This window comes from Apis laboriosa, unplaced genomic scaffold (assembly GCF_014066325.1).
Source record: "Apis laboriosa isolate Shangri-la unplaced genomic scaffold, ASM1406632v1 scaffold42_cov153, whole genome shotgun sequence".
NCBI classification, from domain to species: Eukaryota; Metazoa; Arthropoda; class Insecta; order Hymenoptera; family Apidae; genus Apis; species Apis laboriosa.
In genome coordinates this window covers 3,123,653-3,140,561 of record NW_025223257.1, presented here as the reverse complement: position 1 = coordinate 3,140,561, position 16,909 = coordinate 3,123,653, and positions in this window count along the sequence as shown.

The following is a 16,909-nucleotide window of genomic DNA, read 5'->3' as shown; positions in this document are numbered from 1 at the left end:
TTAACGCTGCTGTCGAAGCACCGGAGGCGACCGATCGGCCACGAGCGATATACACGCCGATGAAATAGAATCTGCCGCGATAGGAACCGTTACACACGGTGTGATCCCAACGGGGAACTAAGAAATCGGGATGCATCGGAGGCGGCTATTGTTCTTTTCCCGTTTCTGCCTAAAATATCCGTGTAATCGATGGAACAAGAATTAATGCAAGTAGAAAATCTTTTCTACTTTAATTTTAATCGATTTTGATCAATTCGATTTGATATTGAATAATTTTTACCGATCAATTACAATTTGCAAGTCCGATTTAAAGTTATCTTTTGCTAAGAGTAAATCGTTGTGAAATATTTCCTCTCTCATCGAAAAGAGGAGAGGGGAGAGGGGGGGGGGGGGAAATTTGCTGGAAATCGAATTGAACGCGCAAGGATCGAAGGGATCGAGTCGGGAGCAGGTTGGCCGTTTCCACTCATCTCGATGCGATTCGATTTGGAAACGTTATCATTAATCGTGTTAGGCGAATTAGCGATTAGTTAGCGACGCGGTTAATTTCGCGCGATACGAAATAATTGTTGGGAGTGATTGTACGGTTCTTAAGCCGCGTTGACGCGAGGGGGTGGGGCTGGATTTATCGTGATTTTAAAGCGGATTACGCCACGCTGCTTAATTACCATGCACGTCGCGCACCGTTTAACGAAGCCGCGTCGATTATAAGCCGAACGAGTGTCGGCCACACGAGTGTCGATTATCCTGATCCTTTTTTTACATCTATCTACGAGCACGAGTCTACTCCGGCACTCGCTGCCAGGAGCCTTGAAAATCATTTAAATGCAACTTTCTAATTCGTTTCGACCGAATATATATATATATATTTGGATCACATCTTTCGATTATGGATAACGTAGATAGTTGGTAGAAAATTTATTCGTTTGTTATATTGTGATTTTTTTTCTTTTTTATTAGAAAATCGTTTCGAATTTATTATTTTTATTTTAAATCGATTTGATTGATTTAAAATCTTCGAAAGTGGAAGATTTTGCAGATTTTGGTTGTTCAAAACAATATAAATTGCACGGAATAACAGATCGATGTTGTTTTCCCGGATTCTAACTTTAAAAATTCTTTAAAAATTGCGTGTTTCATATACACTCATTCGTTTCACGAGTTCTCGATCATACAATAATTCAATCCAACGATCCAACAATCTATCGAACGTGAAAGAAAATAATATCACGTTTTATTTTTCATCCATTTCAACGGTGCTCATAATTACTTAAAAATCCATCTCGTTTAAGCGATCGAACTTGTTTCCATCGCATTTCTCATTCGAAGACAGGAGAGTAAGAAGATAAAAAAAAAAAAAGAAAAAAGAAAAGAAAATCCTTCGATTAGTTCTCTCGCACACAACTCACGGCTATCTAATTTCTGCCTTCATTTATCTTCCAGGCTTTCAATCACACGAGCACTCGATCTCGACGCAACACCGTGGCAAAGTGGAGAGATCGATACAAAAATTAACGGCAATTATTACTTCAACCCCCTTCTTCTCTCCGCGCTCTGGCACTCAACTACAATCACACTCTTTCCCCACCGTCCATCCACGATAATCGAACCCGTGCGAAACTCATTATACACGTTTTCAATATCCCTCCACGATCCATATCCCCGACGCGAAACTTCGTTCCTCGTGTTGGATTCTTTCCAATTTCACCACCGATTATACACCGATATACACGTTACCAACCAAGTTTCGATCCCTTCGAGACCTGCGAATCCTACTCGAATCTTATTCGAAGCTTCTTCACCTCGAACCGTTGGTAACACTCTCGCCACTTTCGAGCGGCATGCTTTCGGCCTTTGGTCGTTGTTATCGGCGATAATAAATGCTCGACAAAGAGGAGGATCCCCTCGGTGGAGAGGGGAGGGTGGCGGAGGAGCGGTTTGGGCGCGAGCCCCGCGGAATTTATCGGGCGGATGATCGGCGTGGCAAGAAGGTCGGGATTAACGGTGGTCGCGTCCAGTTACGAAAATAAAACGCTCCTTAAAAAGGAGCCACTTCTCGACTTGACCCGTGTGCACGCGCGCGCGGCGCACACCGAGTTGAAAAAAGTGCTGCGAGCAAAAGTCGTGTGTAGTCTTTACGGCTCTTATCGTCCTGTTCCGCTCGCTTTCGTGTCTCCTCCTCCTCCTCCTCTCCCTTCCCCCTCGTGTAATTAAAAATGGAATTATCGCACGACCGGATCTGTACCCGCGATTTTATGATAATACAGGGAGGAGGTATGGAGGTCAATTATGCGGGGAAAAAACGCGTGGACTACTTCTCTTGGATGGAGTTGGGTTTGTTAACTTGTTGGGGAGAGAGATATTATCTATGGAGGGAATAATATATAGGTAATTGAATTAAATGGCACGTGTGTGGAAACACGTTGACAATTTGGAAAGATTAAGAACGGTTAGGTCGATTTGTATTCCATAAAGATGAAGTTATCGCCACGGTGGACGTATTTTCGTTAGTAAATTAGGATTAACCGTTCGATACTGTTCTCCAAGGTGTAAGTTTTATTATATTGAAGGAATGTCGGTTTGTTACGAGGTGATTTGCATGTATGTTTATTCAATTTACGTATAGCTAGAATGTGTAATATATAGGAATTTTTTCTTTTTTTTCTCTCTCTCTCTCTCTCTCTCTCTTTCTCTCTCTCTTACGACCGAGGAATGCTTATTAATTTCTATAAAATATTGGAATAAATCACGAGCCCGCTTTTCAATTTATATTCCTCGACATTTGAATAATTATACCGCTTGGAAGCGGTGAGTTGTACACCTTCAACTAATATATATATATATATATATGTATATATATATATATATATAAAATATAAATTATAATTACAATTTCTTCAATTATGCAAACGACAAAGATTCTTCCCAAAAAGATATTATCCTCGCCAAGCTCTACCCAATAATTACGACAAATTGGAATACGTACGAACGTATTATTTCCATCTCGTTTCCTCCTTCGATCCTATTCTCTCGAAATCGGAGGATCTATAAATACACGGAAGCGGGAATCGAAAAAATCGTCATCCTCGGACGAGATCGATTCTTTGGAAAACCGGTGCGAAGAGAGAAAGAGAACAGCTCGAAATCGGAGGATCTATAAATACACGGAAGCGGGAATCGAAAAAATCATCATCCTCGAACGAGATCGATTCTTTGAAAAACCGGTGCGGAGAGAGAGAGAGAGAGAGAGAGAGAGAGAGAGAGAAAGAGAGAAAATAGCACGAAATCGGAGGATCTATAAATACACGGAAGCGGGAATCGAAAAAATCGTTATCCTCGGACGAGATCGATTCTTTGAAAAACCGGTGCGGAGAGAGAGAGAGAACAGCTCGAAATCGGAGGATCTATAAATACACGGAAGCGGGAATCGAAAAAATAGTCATCCTCGGACGAGATCGATTCTTTGGAAAACCGGTGCAAAGAGAGAGAGAGAACAGCTACTCTCGATCGAGACAAAATCGAGTTTCGCGGTCTATCGGTCGGCGGCCGTCTCGAACGCATTGTTCGATAATGCAGTGCCGCTTAAATCGCGGCGCGGAGGCCCGATTTCATGGGGGACACATTCCCAGACGGTCGGTGGTCTTGGCGCCCGCCTATCACCGTCCAGCAAACCGTGGCGAATAAGTTATCGGGCGCGAAACCGCGCCGCGTCGTATCGTGATCCGAGATTCGAGAGCCGATCGGGCCGAGGGGGAGTCAGGGGCACCCTTAGTCACCCGAACGGCCCGATACCGTTTCCGTCTTCTATCTCGCCACTTCCATTCTGCCTCAACTACCGGCCGCCACCGCTCCTGCCAACCTCCTTCGTCGTCCAGATTTGCGATACCAGTGCCGTGTGCCTCCTCGGATACCGAGATTCGTACGCGTGCAAAGGCGTGTCCCCCCACGAACGGGAAAAAAGATATTGGCCGGCCGTTTCGAGAGAACCGGATCGATACCGGTGGCTGGTTTATTAATTGGCCCCTCGGATCGGATCGGAGATGCTTGGCTGCGCGATCTTGGAGAATCGAGAGTCTCGCCTTGAGATGGAATTTGGATCGATCGATAGGAAAATAACAATTTTTGTTTCTTTTTTTTTTTTTTTTTTTTTATTGATGATTCTTCGAAAAATTCGAAGATCTATTCTTTTAGTCTAGAGATTAGATTAAAATTCGATCGCTCCGATCATCAGTTTCCCTTCCCCACTTCAGGATTTTAAACAATTACGAGTTAGTTGACGCGCGCTTTATATTCCTTCCTTCCTTCGCGTATTTCTGCAACCAGCTCGAGTGTCACGTCGATCGCTTATTATAACGAGATCGATCGAAGAAAAAAAAGAAAGAAATGGAAAGAAAGAGGAGGGAAAAAAGAAAAAAGAAAAGGGAAAAACGAGAACAGCCCATCGACAGACCGGTCAAAAATACGAGGCGGTACTCGATTGGCCGGTCGCGGGACGCGCTCGAAGCCGGTTCTCGCTCACAATGGACGCGTTACGACACGCGCGCGATTATACACGCGGACGTCGGTTGGATACGTTTAACTGCCACGTTAATTTATTCCCGTAGCTGCCTATCGAGGGCGGCCACGCGAGTCCGCCACGGGGATCGGTGAAAAATTCGCGCCGATCGGACGACACAATGGGCCATTGAGAACGAGCCGCGCGTCGCCGGGCGCCGATAGCGCTTGTGCAGGCGTTCAAGTCGCCTGGAAACCGCTCCCGGCCGCTCTCCACGCCTTTTTTCCAACGATACGCCACCATTCGGACGCGTAAAACCCGCGCTAACGTATTAACCGGATCGCCTTGGGCTAATCTCGGCCCGTGTCTTCAATTTATATACAGAGATTATCCGAAATAAAAATGGACGATAAATAATAATAATACGTCAAGTATGGGGGAAAAAGTAGGAGAATTATCTTATTGACGAATGTTCCGCTTTCTAATATTATCGATAACCTTATTCCTCCGTCCATCTGTTATATTCTATTCGCCGTTTTATTGCGCGAAAAAGACAGGCGATTTAAAATCGACGTTGAAATCAACGCGAAAGAAGAAACACGAAGAAGAATAACACAAGATTTCCTGCAAATATAATTTCGATTAATTTTTCCTTCTTTTTTCTTTCTCTTTTCTTTCTTTTTTTTTTTTTTTTTTTTTTCGTTTAACTTATTGATCACGAATCTCGAACAAGAATTTCGATCGTGAGGTGGTTAAAGGATTCGCGTGCGCGCGAATGCGCGTATGTAGCGGGCACGTCGACGCTCGTCGGTCCCGCTAATAAAATACCGTGTTTATACGTCGAACGTACACTATAATTGGCGATATAAGGGGCCCGCGGACACGCAGTAGGCGATGCCTACAAGTGTAATCCATTAAGATGCGCCCACTTTGTTTCCTGTCCTGTGCGGCCCCGTGGCTGCTGACAGCGTTACCGGTAACGTTGTTTCAACGTTGGACGAGTGTGAGTTCGTGCCACGATGTTCGACGATTCTAACGGAGGTAGGATGGCAGAGAGCTGGTAATTTCGAGGGTGGTAAACGAAAGGATGAGAGGTTTCTCGTCGAGTGGGTTATGCAACGAGCGAAAACACTGTACGTATATATATACGAGATGGGGGAAAGGGGAGGGGAGGAAAGCCGGATAATTTAGAGGTGTAATTTTTATCGGGGATTTCAAACATCTTGCTCGTGAACGTTGAGCAAGTTTGCCCAAGAATCGAACGAGGAGAGGATATGTTGTAAAGCATGGGAGAAGGTGGTGGTTGGAGCGCGAGTGGGCAACAATGCGCGCTACCCGTGTGCATTGCATCTATGCACGAGTGCATAGGCGTGAGCAGGTCGCAGACGGTGAAGCCGTGTGTCAACGTTCGTTGCGTTTCGCAAGTTTCTACTAGACTGTGTCTAGCGCAGGATCCCTCGTAAGCGAATACCCGTGCCCGTTAGTCATACGGCGAACGTTTCATTCATTCATTAAATTCTTCTTGTAACTGTAACCATTTCGATCGAATTTCTTTTCTTTTTTTTTTTTTTTTTCTCTCATTCTTATCTACTACTACTTACCGCTTAATCGATTCCGATGATTAATCCTCGAGGATACTTTCGTCGCTCGAAATAAATAAATAAGTAAATATTTTCATCTTCCAAAGGAGGTGGATTTTATCGAACGCGAGCATGCCTGTAAATAATCCAGAACGCTACTCTTGCACTCCCTACTCTTGTGTATCGTTCGATAAATAAACTGGGACCACGACAAACCGAAATCTGGAGACGATTCATCGGCAATTAGGCCCGTTTTCCTCGAGATCCCTTTGACAAACGTTGGCGACATGGGTCCGGAGTGCTTTTACAAGCCGGCCAATGTCCAGCCTCGGATGAATAGTGGGCACGAGGCGTGTAAGCGCGCACGAGCGGTTCGAGGCACGTATTACCGGAGCTGTGGTCTCGCGGCGCGGCTCACGATAAAGAGGATACACCGTGTCGTGGAACGAGGAGCGAGCCACAGTGGCCCATTTTCGTGGCTGTTACAACTCGGTTATTACCATTATTACCATGCTCCATTACCATAACGGAGATGTTATTTAAATAAGTCGCGAGCCACCCCGCGAGCGATGTCCTTGCGGAATAGAGTCGGCTACAGGCGACTCTTGTGCGCGTGCGCGAGTGCATCGAGGGCCTCAGGCCCGAGGAACGAAAAGAAGGGAGAGAGGGAGAGAGAGAAAAGGAAAGGGAGCAGGATTTATGTGTACCTCGCATCCAGGATGGTAGGGAGGTTTTAATGAGGCTCCTACAGCCTGGACCGAGAAAAAATGATTGTAAGAGGAGAGAGAGATTCCTGTTAATTGATATCGTATTGTGAATTCGAGACCACGAGGTATATTTTTGTGTGCGTTTGTACGTACGCTGGGTGAAAGGTGAAAGATTTTTTTTTTTTAAAGTTTTTTTTTTTTTCTAAAAGAATTTCGATCTTCGATATCCCGTTCAGATCGGTTAAAAATTCCTTTTAGAATTTTTATTACATTTCGACATTTTTTACGATAAATACGCATCTTCAATATTTATAAAATTTCCGTTATATTATCAATAATTAAAACTATAAAAGTTTATGCATTCGTGAAAAATTTTCAACAAAAATTGATTTTCTTTCTCTTTCTCTTTTGCATTCGGATTTAATTCTTGTTTTTTATCTAGGGCTCTCGAGGCTGTTGCGCGCCTATCGAATAGAAGATCCGTGGGATGTTTTCGTTTTCGAAAGTGAAGCGGCTCGGAGGATGCTCGAGCGTCTCGCTACGGTGCACAAGATGCGTATCGTGCGTACACGCGCGCGCGGTTGCGTCGCGCACGCCCCCGCAGACACGAGATGCCAGATTGCAGAGAGGCCGACTTTGCGCACATGCAACCGAAAGATTTCGTCTTATTGCGGCTAGCTTCGAGCCTACCGACTCGATTACCGGCTCGTTAGTTAGCAGAAGCGGTCGCTTAATAAAACTTATGTGTCGCGCGATCCGTTTCTCGGATACGAACTGCTAGACAAACTATCGGATTCGAAGAAAGATTCGTGATCGACATCGGTGTGAATTTCGTTTCGCCGAATTTGAGAGGAGAGAATCTTTTCACATTTTCCACTTCCGCCGAGTGGAATTGAATTTCGTCGATCGAATACCCGAAGTAAAGCAACGAACACTCGATCAGCCTCGTCTCCTTTCACAAATGGATAACGCGTTGGGGGCGCGGAAGGCGGTAACCACGAGGGCAAGGTTCGAGAGGAATGCATCGGAGATAAGGAGGACCCGACGCGCGAGAGCTATTCCATTCGTCTTGGTCAGGCTAAGCGTCGGGAACCGGCGCTTTCTTTTCTCCGCGGCGCGCCGTTTCGAGATCGCGGCGATGCATAAAGCGATTTATTTGAATTAATGAGCTCGCCACACGATGGTGCGGCAGGGCGAGTCATCGGCCACCGAAACACTTTGATCCGATCTCGCCTGTTGTAGCGAGAGGGAGAGGCCTCGTGACCACGGGGACCTTAATAAAACACTCGTGCACACGCCCTCTTCTCTCGTCCTCTCTCGTCGTCGTCGTCGTCGTCGTCGTCGTTGTCTCGTTACCGTGCCGTGTTTCCACGGTTAGAAAATCTCATTACCAGCTCTACCTCTTTTCACCGGTATTCGATCGGTTCGGGTCGTGAGATCATATCCGATCTTTTTCCCTCCCATTCTCTCGCCCCTCCGTCCAATTAGCCACGACGCTTTCCCCTACCACCAACTAGCGAGATTACCTTAGAAAGTCAATTTAGCGGCGCGACCACGTGGAAAAGTTGGACGAAATGGCGAGATCCCAGATCCGTCTAGGTCGAACCTAGAACCTGCTCCAATATACACCGCCAATGGTGAAATGGTTGCGACACGCGTCGCGCGTCCACCGATGTAAACCCGCTGATACAGGATTTATGTTCCCCTTGTCGGTTGCTTCGGCTAAATTACCGATAAATCAGCGGCGTGCGGCTCTCGTTCCGACCATATAGAATTCCTCCAAATTTGGACGAAGGCGAAACCTTGGCCGATCGAGGCGCCGCGATCGCGGCTGCTTAGAAACCGTGGTTAGAACCTTTCGTTGCCTTTGATGAAGCTGTACAGATTTGCGCGTTCGAAATAAAATCGTCTTCCTTTTCGTCGAGCGCTTTGAATTGTCGGAGTTTATGGTTGGTGTAAATTATGGAAACGGATGGAATTGAGGAGGATTGGCGCAATATGATCTAAGAGTAAAGTCGAAGTGTTGTAGATCGTGGAATATAATCACGGTGATTATAAATTAAACGAAACGTAAGATTTTCCGATCTTACTTTTTTTTAACTTTCAACGTTGCCTTCGTGATTTTTTTATTTTTTTATTTCCAGCCTCACGCACGAATATCAGAAATAATACATCTGAGCGTAAAAATTGGACTCTCCGATCATGGTGGCGCGAGATCTACGATTCAAATATTTTCAACGGACAGTGAGGATAGATCAATGGTATCTAAGACAATTTATCACGGGGACAATTGAAATGGCGAGGATCCGCGGAGAATCGGGTCCGCGTTTCACTTTCGACGCCCACCGATCGCGCGAGCGATTCTTGCGAGCGCGCGCAATACGAGTTGGAGCGGGTTTCCGGGAGAGCGTGGAAGAAAGAGCAGGTTCTGTTTTGTTTTGGTGGATTCGGCTTACCGGCACGGTCGAGCAGGTTTACGGTTTATGTGGCAACATATATTTAAAGCGTCCCTTACGATATGGCCGTACTGAACTTTCGGTACGCCCACGCGGCGAAACAACGCCGTGAAAGACGACTTCGTCGGCCGTCTCGGTTTCCGGAAGTGTCGTGTTTCCTAACGAAAATCCCCGAAACTTTGCGCGAAAAAAAAAACAAACCTCTTCCGATCGCGCGAAACTAACTCGACGAGCTTTCGTCCTCGGAAATCTCTGCAATTTTAAGATTATAGTGTGTGGCTCTGTGGATCATTTTAACATTTTACATTTCGCCCATTTCTTTCGTTCGATAAAAATGGAAAAGCTCAGCAATAATTAGGAACGATGTTTTATGTGAAATTTTATTCAAAAAATTTTGAAAAATTTTAATACTCGAAAATATCACGCGTCGAACGTTGGTCGAGAAGAGAAACATCATTTCGACTTGAAATTTCACTTGAAAATAGATACTCTTAAATGCCACGATCGATCGTTGAAAAGGATGAATTAGACTTTTTACGATACGCGTCAATAATATAAAGGAATATAAAAAGAGAACGATTCGGCAGAAAGGCAAAAATAGTCAGGAAGAGGAAGAATCGAGTGATTCTTTCGTCCATAATTAACGCATTGTTGTAACGACAATTCACGTAACGAATTCGAAACGTACAGTTTTAACGGCACAAAGAAGATGTACGTAATCGTTTAAACTTTAAGCATTGTGAGCGATCGTTGATGAAGAAAAGTAGCCAAAGCGTCTTTTTTTCTTCTTTCTCTTCTTTCTCTTCTTCCTCTTCCTCTTCTTCTTCTTCTTCTTCTTCTTCTTCTTCTTCTTCTTCTCTCTTCGGCTTCGATCATTCGACGTCATCGTGCGCGCCTCTCGATTAGTCGATTACAATATACGAGCGCTATAGATGAACAAGTCGCCGGATGATCGGGCGCTACACAGGCCGTAATTGGATCGATCGGACGATTGAGCGATGACGAATGATCCGTCGATCCGAAAGGTGTCCGTAATGGGTCTCCCAGAGTTATTAAGAGTCCATAAGTCCATCCTCGATCACGTTATGTTCATTAATTTCGTTTACCGTCTCCGTTATTCGTGATCGATCCCTGTTACGATTCTCTACACTGATAATGAATACGTGTCGTCCATGCTACATCGTCGTCGTAGTCGAGAGAAAAATTAAAAGAGATTTAAATCATAGCTCGATATTTGGTAACATTTGACACGGTTAATAGCAGTTGTAACGTGGAAAAGTGAAAGACGAAGAAAAGTTTTCGGTACAAGGGTTGTCACCGATCCTAACACTTCTTTTTTAATCACACGTTGATTAACTCCGATTTAATTACGTCGAAAAGCATCTCTATTCGAAAAGTTCTCCAACACCAAAAGGATCTTCGAAAAATTGAGAGAGGAATCGAACGAAGTAAGAAAAGGATGAACATCTGCTGGAATTGTTGTGGAAATGGTTATCGATATCGATCGCGATTCTCGAATCTTGGGATCGTGAGCCACGACGATCGCTGCGAAATGGCCGGATCGATATCACCGTGGATCCTCTCGAAAAATGCACGGTTTCCACGTCGGATCGACGCGGGTAAGAGGTAACTCGAGGAACAAGCCGGCATGGCGGACACGTCGAGCAATGTGTCGTACGTGGGGGAGTCAATGGCGGTCAATGGCACGAGCGAGCTCGATCAGGTCCACCAGGAGCAACATCTCACCGGCTGGCATAGCAGGCGGCACCTGGACCGGACTTAACCCGACTCGGCGAATGCTGAGCACCGTTAACCAAGCTTCACACCGAAAACCGTCCACCGGCCATCGTTAGAATAAGTGGCTCGATCGTTTTCCCCGTCCATTCGGTTTAACCGTGGCCTTCGACCACGCGAGGAATGCCCTCCTCCAATCGATCCGTAATAACCTGGTCGTGATTCTTCTCCATGTGCATAGTGCCTACGAACATTGTGCACATCGTGTACGGGATATTTTGAGCGGAGGAAGAATTTTAGACAACGATGGTGAATCTTTTAATTTCGTACAGATTTTTATCGTTTAAATATTTCTAAAGATTTCTAATATTTTTCTTTTTATTTTATTTAGATCCAGAAATTTCGTTCGCAAAAGTTTTTACAAGAATTTATGTTCTTCCTGCTATTTTCTAACAACGATTCCTTCCCTATGCCTTTCGATCTAAATGGTATATTATTTTCACGATTTATCACGAACGGGGACGAAAATATTTCTTTCTCATGTTCACTTTCGATTAATCGACGTTCAGATCGGAAGACGTTAACGAATTCTCCAAGTGAGAAACGAGAGCTGTGTGAGGACCGCCTAAGGCGACACTGAACGGGCCCAGAAGCATCGCCGCTTCATGCTTCCGAGAACATTACCGGCCGTGATAATCGGCGCATTCATCTCCACTGCCGGGAGATCTTGGTCCCGATGTTTTCGTCGATCCCCGTCTCCTTCTATTTTCTCTTATTTTTCACACCGACAGAGATATTTTCACGCGTTCGAATCCAACGACTGACTACCCCCGCGACCGAATGGAAATAAAAAATTCCGAAAGTTTCGATCCAATCGGATGGATCTCCAGTCGAAGGAACGAGCGAGTACTCGTCAACGACACGAGTCAATCGATTAATCGTTATGGATGGAAAAGAAACGGAAATAGGAAGAATTTAATCTGATGAGCGTCAGAGACCGGTTACCTCGTCTCCAGAGGATCATCGAGCTGTGTCGAGTATCGTCGAAGTAACAGAATGTTAATTTTCGTTTTTTTTTTTTTCTTTTCTTTTAATTGTGATTATGAATATTGTATGGGACACGGTATGAAAATAAGATGGTTAATTAAGAGTGACGCTCGAGATGGTATCTGTTAAAGAGAATCCAAAGGTGTTCTACATAAATTATGATAAATGAGCGAGCTTCTTCGTTGATGATTGCGATCTGGAAGGGGAACGATTAACCCCCTCGACACCTATTTCCGGTATTTCCGGTCAGATACCAGGTATTACGTATGCAAGCTGACTTTTTGCTCTTCGATAACGTAACATCGTATTACTAAATTGCAACCGAACTTCATCTCGATGGTAAAATTAAAAAATGGAGAAATGGAAATCGTAGTTCTCTTCGAGTTATCTTTTTAACGCCTTTTTTTTATATTAGATACATTATTATAATATATAGATATACAAATATATTTTCACGAGAAATAACTAGCCTATTAACGTCTCAAAATCGGTCGATTTTCATCGGTCAATTTAGACATTAAAATTCCAAGAATTCTCTTACCCTAAAATTCTCTCACTTCAGATTAGAAAATTCTCTCATCTCTGTATCCACATCTGGCGATCTCGTACAGCTTGGAGACTCGGCCATCGTTCGCGCGGTGGCAAAAAGGGAGCGTCGAAAGTCGAAGAGGAAGGAGGGGGAGTCGATTCGGTGGCGCGGATTTTAGATGTTATCGCGGAGGCACCGTTGCGCCTTTACACGGGCAAACAACAAGTCCGATTTCCAAGCGGGGCCAGCCACCGCACCGTCCACCCAGCCAGGTCAATTATTTCCCCGTGGAACGGTATTAATGGAGGCTACCGTGTAGCTGCTCGCGCGCCTCTCGCTTGCTACACCCTCGGCTCCGGAATTATTCTAATGCCGCTGACGCCGCACGTTTCACACCGATTTATAAACGTTTCTAAAACGTGTCGGGGAATAAGGAATGACTCGAACGATGCACGATCGTTGAATCTATCTGTATAGGAGGATATTAATTGATTTTGAGAAATTATTTGTGTGGAGGGGTGAGTACGGTTTATTAGAGTTTTGTATATAATATGGTTTATAATCGAAAGGATGAAGGAAAGGATGAAGGCGTATACTTCTGCCACTTGTTCTAAAAAAAAAGTAGAAAGTTTTAATTTCATTTTAAATAGAATAGAAGGAATGACTCTTCGATATTAATTAGTTGTGATACTCTCTTTCTTCGAACCGCTCTGTACAATCAGTAAGAAGATTTAATTTTAATCTCGCAGATTTTACGACATGAAAGATAGAAGAAACGGAGGCATGTAAATTTTATTTTGTGCGCGTTCCCTTTGAAACAGCCTGTTGTGTAGAGCTGTGTAGAGCCACCGGAGCGGACTGACTGACAGGTTTAATTCTCAAGGTAGCTAGAGCGAGTAATCCGCGCCGGGCTGCAAAGTATTAATACAAAATTTTACGATGTTGCTCGAGATGCATGGCGGCCGACAATGGAGTCGCACGAGATACGAAATGCAGCACAATGTTTCCGTCCGTTGGTCTCATATTCGGTGGAACGGGTCTGTAGCACGAGGTTGAAATAGGTCGGTCGTAAAAGTCCCGCTATAAATTCACCCCAATGTCTCCGCGATGTCTCCGATGGAGCCTTCACGTAGGGGAGCGTGATCGTAAAAACGCTGCGATTCCACGCGTTTCAACCTATCCTCTCCTCTCTCATCTTTGCCAACCGTCTTGCCTCCGCATTTTCTTTTCTTTTTTTTTTTTTTTTCTTTTTTTTTTTTTACTACCGTTTCAACGCCAGAGTAACGGAAAATTAAGTGGCGATAAGTTTTGGATTGTTTTCTGCGTGGATAACGCGATTAGAGAAAATAGTGGTTGGCAGGATCGGAGGGATGAATTCGGTTGTGGCGAAATAATACTTGATATGATAGAATTTTTATTTTAATATTTTTCTAAATTTAGAAAATTTACAAAGTTCGAAATTTAAAGAGAAAGGGGGAAAAGGATGTTGAAATTTCCTTTTCCACTCTCTTTGGAAAAATATTTTATTTCATAAATTACAATTTATGAGTTTCTCTATTAATTTAAGGGTAGTTTTTTAGTGTTCATCGTTGGATAAAAATCGATACTCGAGAAACGCTCGCATACGTGCCACGATCTTGACTCCGGAACCATTTATTTGGGATTCGATATACCTGGTTCCGGGAACGTATTCAACGTATTCCATGATTGGAAGAAGGTAGCAGCTGACGGGGAATGGCACGCTTTCCTGAGCGGCCATCCCTCAGGGATCGGAAGGGAGGTCTTTATGCGTCAAACCCATTGTGTTGCGATCTTGCGAGTATAAACGTAACGCGACATGTGATTCCTGCACCTGAATTCGCCTGCAAGAATCAAGAATTTTTCCTCGTCTATCCTATATATAAACAACGCATATACTAATCTCTAATGGGAAGAAATTAAATTAAATTGTACAATTTCATTTCCATTTCACTTTTTTCGTTTCTTAAGCAACGAAAGATATTTCTTTGGAATTTAAAAATTGATTTTCATCCAATAACGAGACTCTTAATTGTAATTCAATATCGAAATTCAAAACGATCCAATATCTACTGTAATAAAAAGATCAAATTTAAAAACATGAAATTTTTACGAACATAGCTCGACATGGAATAAAAATCAACTCTATCCAGATAAACGATTGACTCCAAAAAAGATAGAAAAATTCAAGTGTAGGAATAGATGCGCGAGAGAAGAATAGAACGCGAGGTTGATTTCATCGAAACTGATCCCGGCTCAGGTACACCTTTCTCGAAAATACATCTGAAAAATAGGGAATCGATTGTCGCGAGGGAAATCTCGGTTGGAACGGTCGTCCCGTTCCTTTTAAAGTTTAAAAGCGCGCTCACCGTGTTCGTTCGGGGTAGGTAGGGAGGAGGAGGGCTGAGGAGAGCCTCGTCAAAGACGCAACCTCGTGGACCTTAACTCGATCCATTCAGGATCGGTCCTCGTGCAGAGGCACTTTGTGAGCCGCGAGTACAATGAAGGCAGCCGAGCCGAAAGGTACCTGCCGTCCGTGTATATACCTTTCAGCCCGTGGACACCTGCGCAACGAGACTTTTGATTTTTCTCCTTGCCCTGCACCCTGCCAAATTTGTCATTCATCCGGCTCTGACACGGCCCCGTATGATTTCGGCCGCGACCTAGCCAGGTATTCCGGAAATCGGATCAACGTTCAAGATCGCGCCATTCCAAGGTCGTTAATACTTGAAGAATATATTGCGAAATTTTCCAGAGTTTTTGGGTTGGACGAGAGTAGTTTATCGACTCGATAGAATATTTAATTTGGATTTAATTTAATTTATTTGAAAATTTGAAAGATCGTTATAAAGATTATATTTGGAAAATGAAGGTTTTTGATATGAGAGAAGAAGAAGCTGAGGATACTTTTCATTTTAAAATAATTGATTTAAAAATGAACTCGAGTTGTAACCAATATAACGTTCGAAGAAGAGAATTACTATTATCCATTCCTTTCGAACGAAAATGAAAAAAATGAGTCAAATTTATACCTACGCTCTGATCTTCTTCGTTTCATCGCATTCTCGGTTACCAATTAATCAAAAGACAGCCATCTTTCCCAGCAACGCGAATCAAAACGGTTGGAAAAGTGGCGTGTCGAGAGAGGAAGACGTGAAAAGAGGGAAGAGGACGATGCTCGCTCGCCATACGTAACCGCCTAATCCCTTTGGGCTGCTGTCGGAGTCAATGGCGCGGGGCACGCGATAGAAAAAAAGGGGTGAAGGATCGTCCTAGCCGGAAGCTCGTACGCGAGGAGGCCTGGGCCCTCATAATAAGTCCCTCCGCCACGGTGACGAAGGTAAAACGTCGTATGTGCCGACATTAACCAAATCTGAACAAACACTGGATCCCGTTTCTACACCTTCTTTCTCTCTCCCTCTCGCTGGGAACAGCTGGATCGGGCTCGGGAACAGGGGCTTCATCCATCCCCCCAAAGGTCGAGCCTCGGGCCATGGAATAAAAATGAGCACCCAGAAACGGTACATCGGGTCTCATTCAACGAAACTCGTGCCCCGATAGATACGGGAAAACCTGATCGCGAACGAACCTGATGATGCACTGCGAAGGGAAATTTGTATTGTTAAGGCTGGCCCGTTCGGAGAGAGTTATTTTCCCTTCTCTTATTTCTACGGTGCTTAAAAAACTTTAACACTTTGCTTTCTTTTATCATTATTTGAAAAAGTTTTAAAAATTTCGCAATCTTCTTGGAATATTTTAAAATTCTCCTCTCTTCGCTTCGAAAATTTCAAAGCGACGAATAATAAAATTCCATCGATGACACGAAATTGTTATTCGGGAAAAACATTGGAACGACGAAGCGAACGACATCGAAACGATGGATGGAATGGGATGGAATGCGGGGGGAAAGGGAGGGGGAATCGGATCGAAGCCCGTTAAATCGCAAAGTCGTGCAGGAAGAATCGTAATTATCCAACACGTGTACCTGTGCACGAACGACGACGGGTGATATCGGCTCGAGGTCGCGATCCCCTCATAATGGGAGTAACCGACGCGAAGAATGCAGACCGACCCTGAACCTCCTCCCGCCACGTCCCGTGACAAAGATCAAGGTGGTCCGGAATGGTACGCGTCGCTAGCCGTGATCGCTAAACGCATTTTCACAGTTATGCAATTCGAGCACGCACCGCTGCATTGACGGACTGCGATCGTAAGCGAACATGATTTTTATTAACACCTTGATTACCGTTCCCTTCGTCGTATAATTTTCCAATAAATTAACCGACATTGTTGATCGACCAAGCTTTCGTGGAAATATCGTTCGAAACATTGCGGTCTTTTCT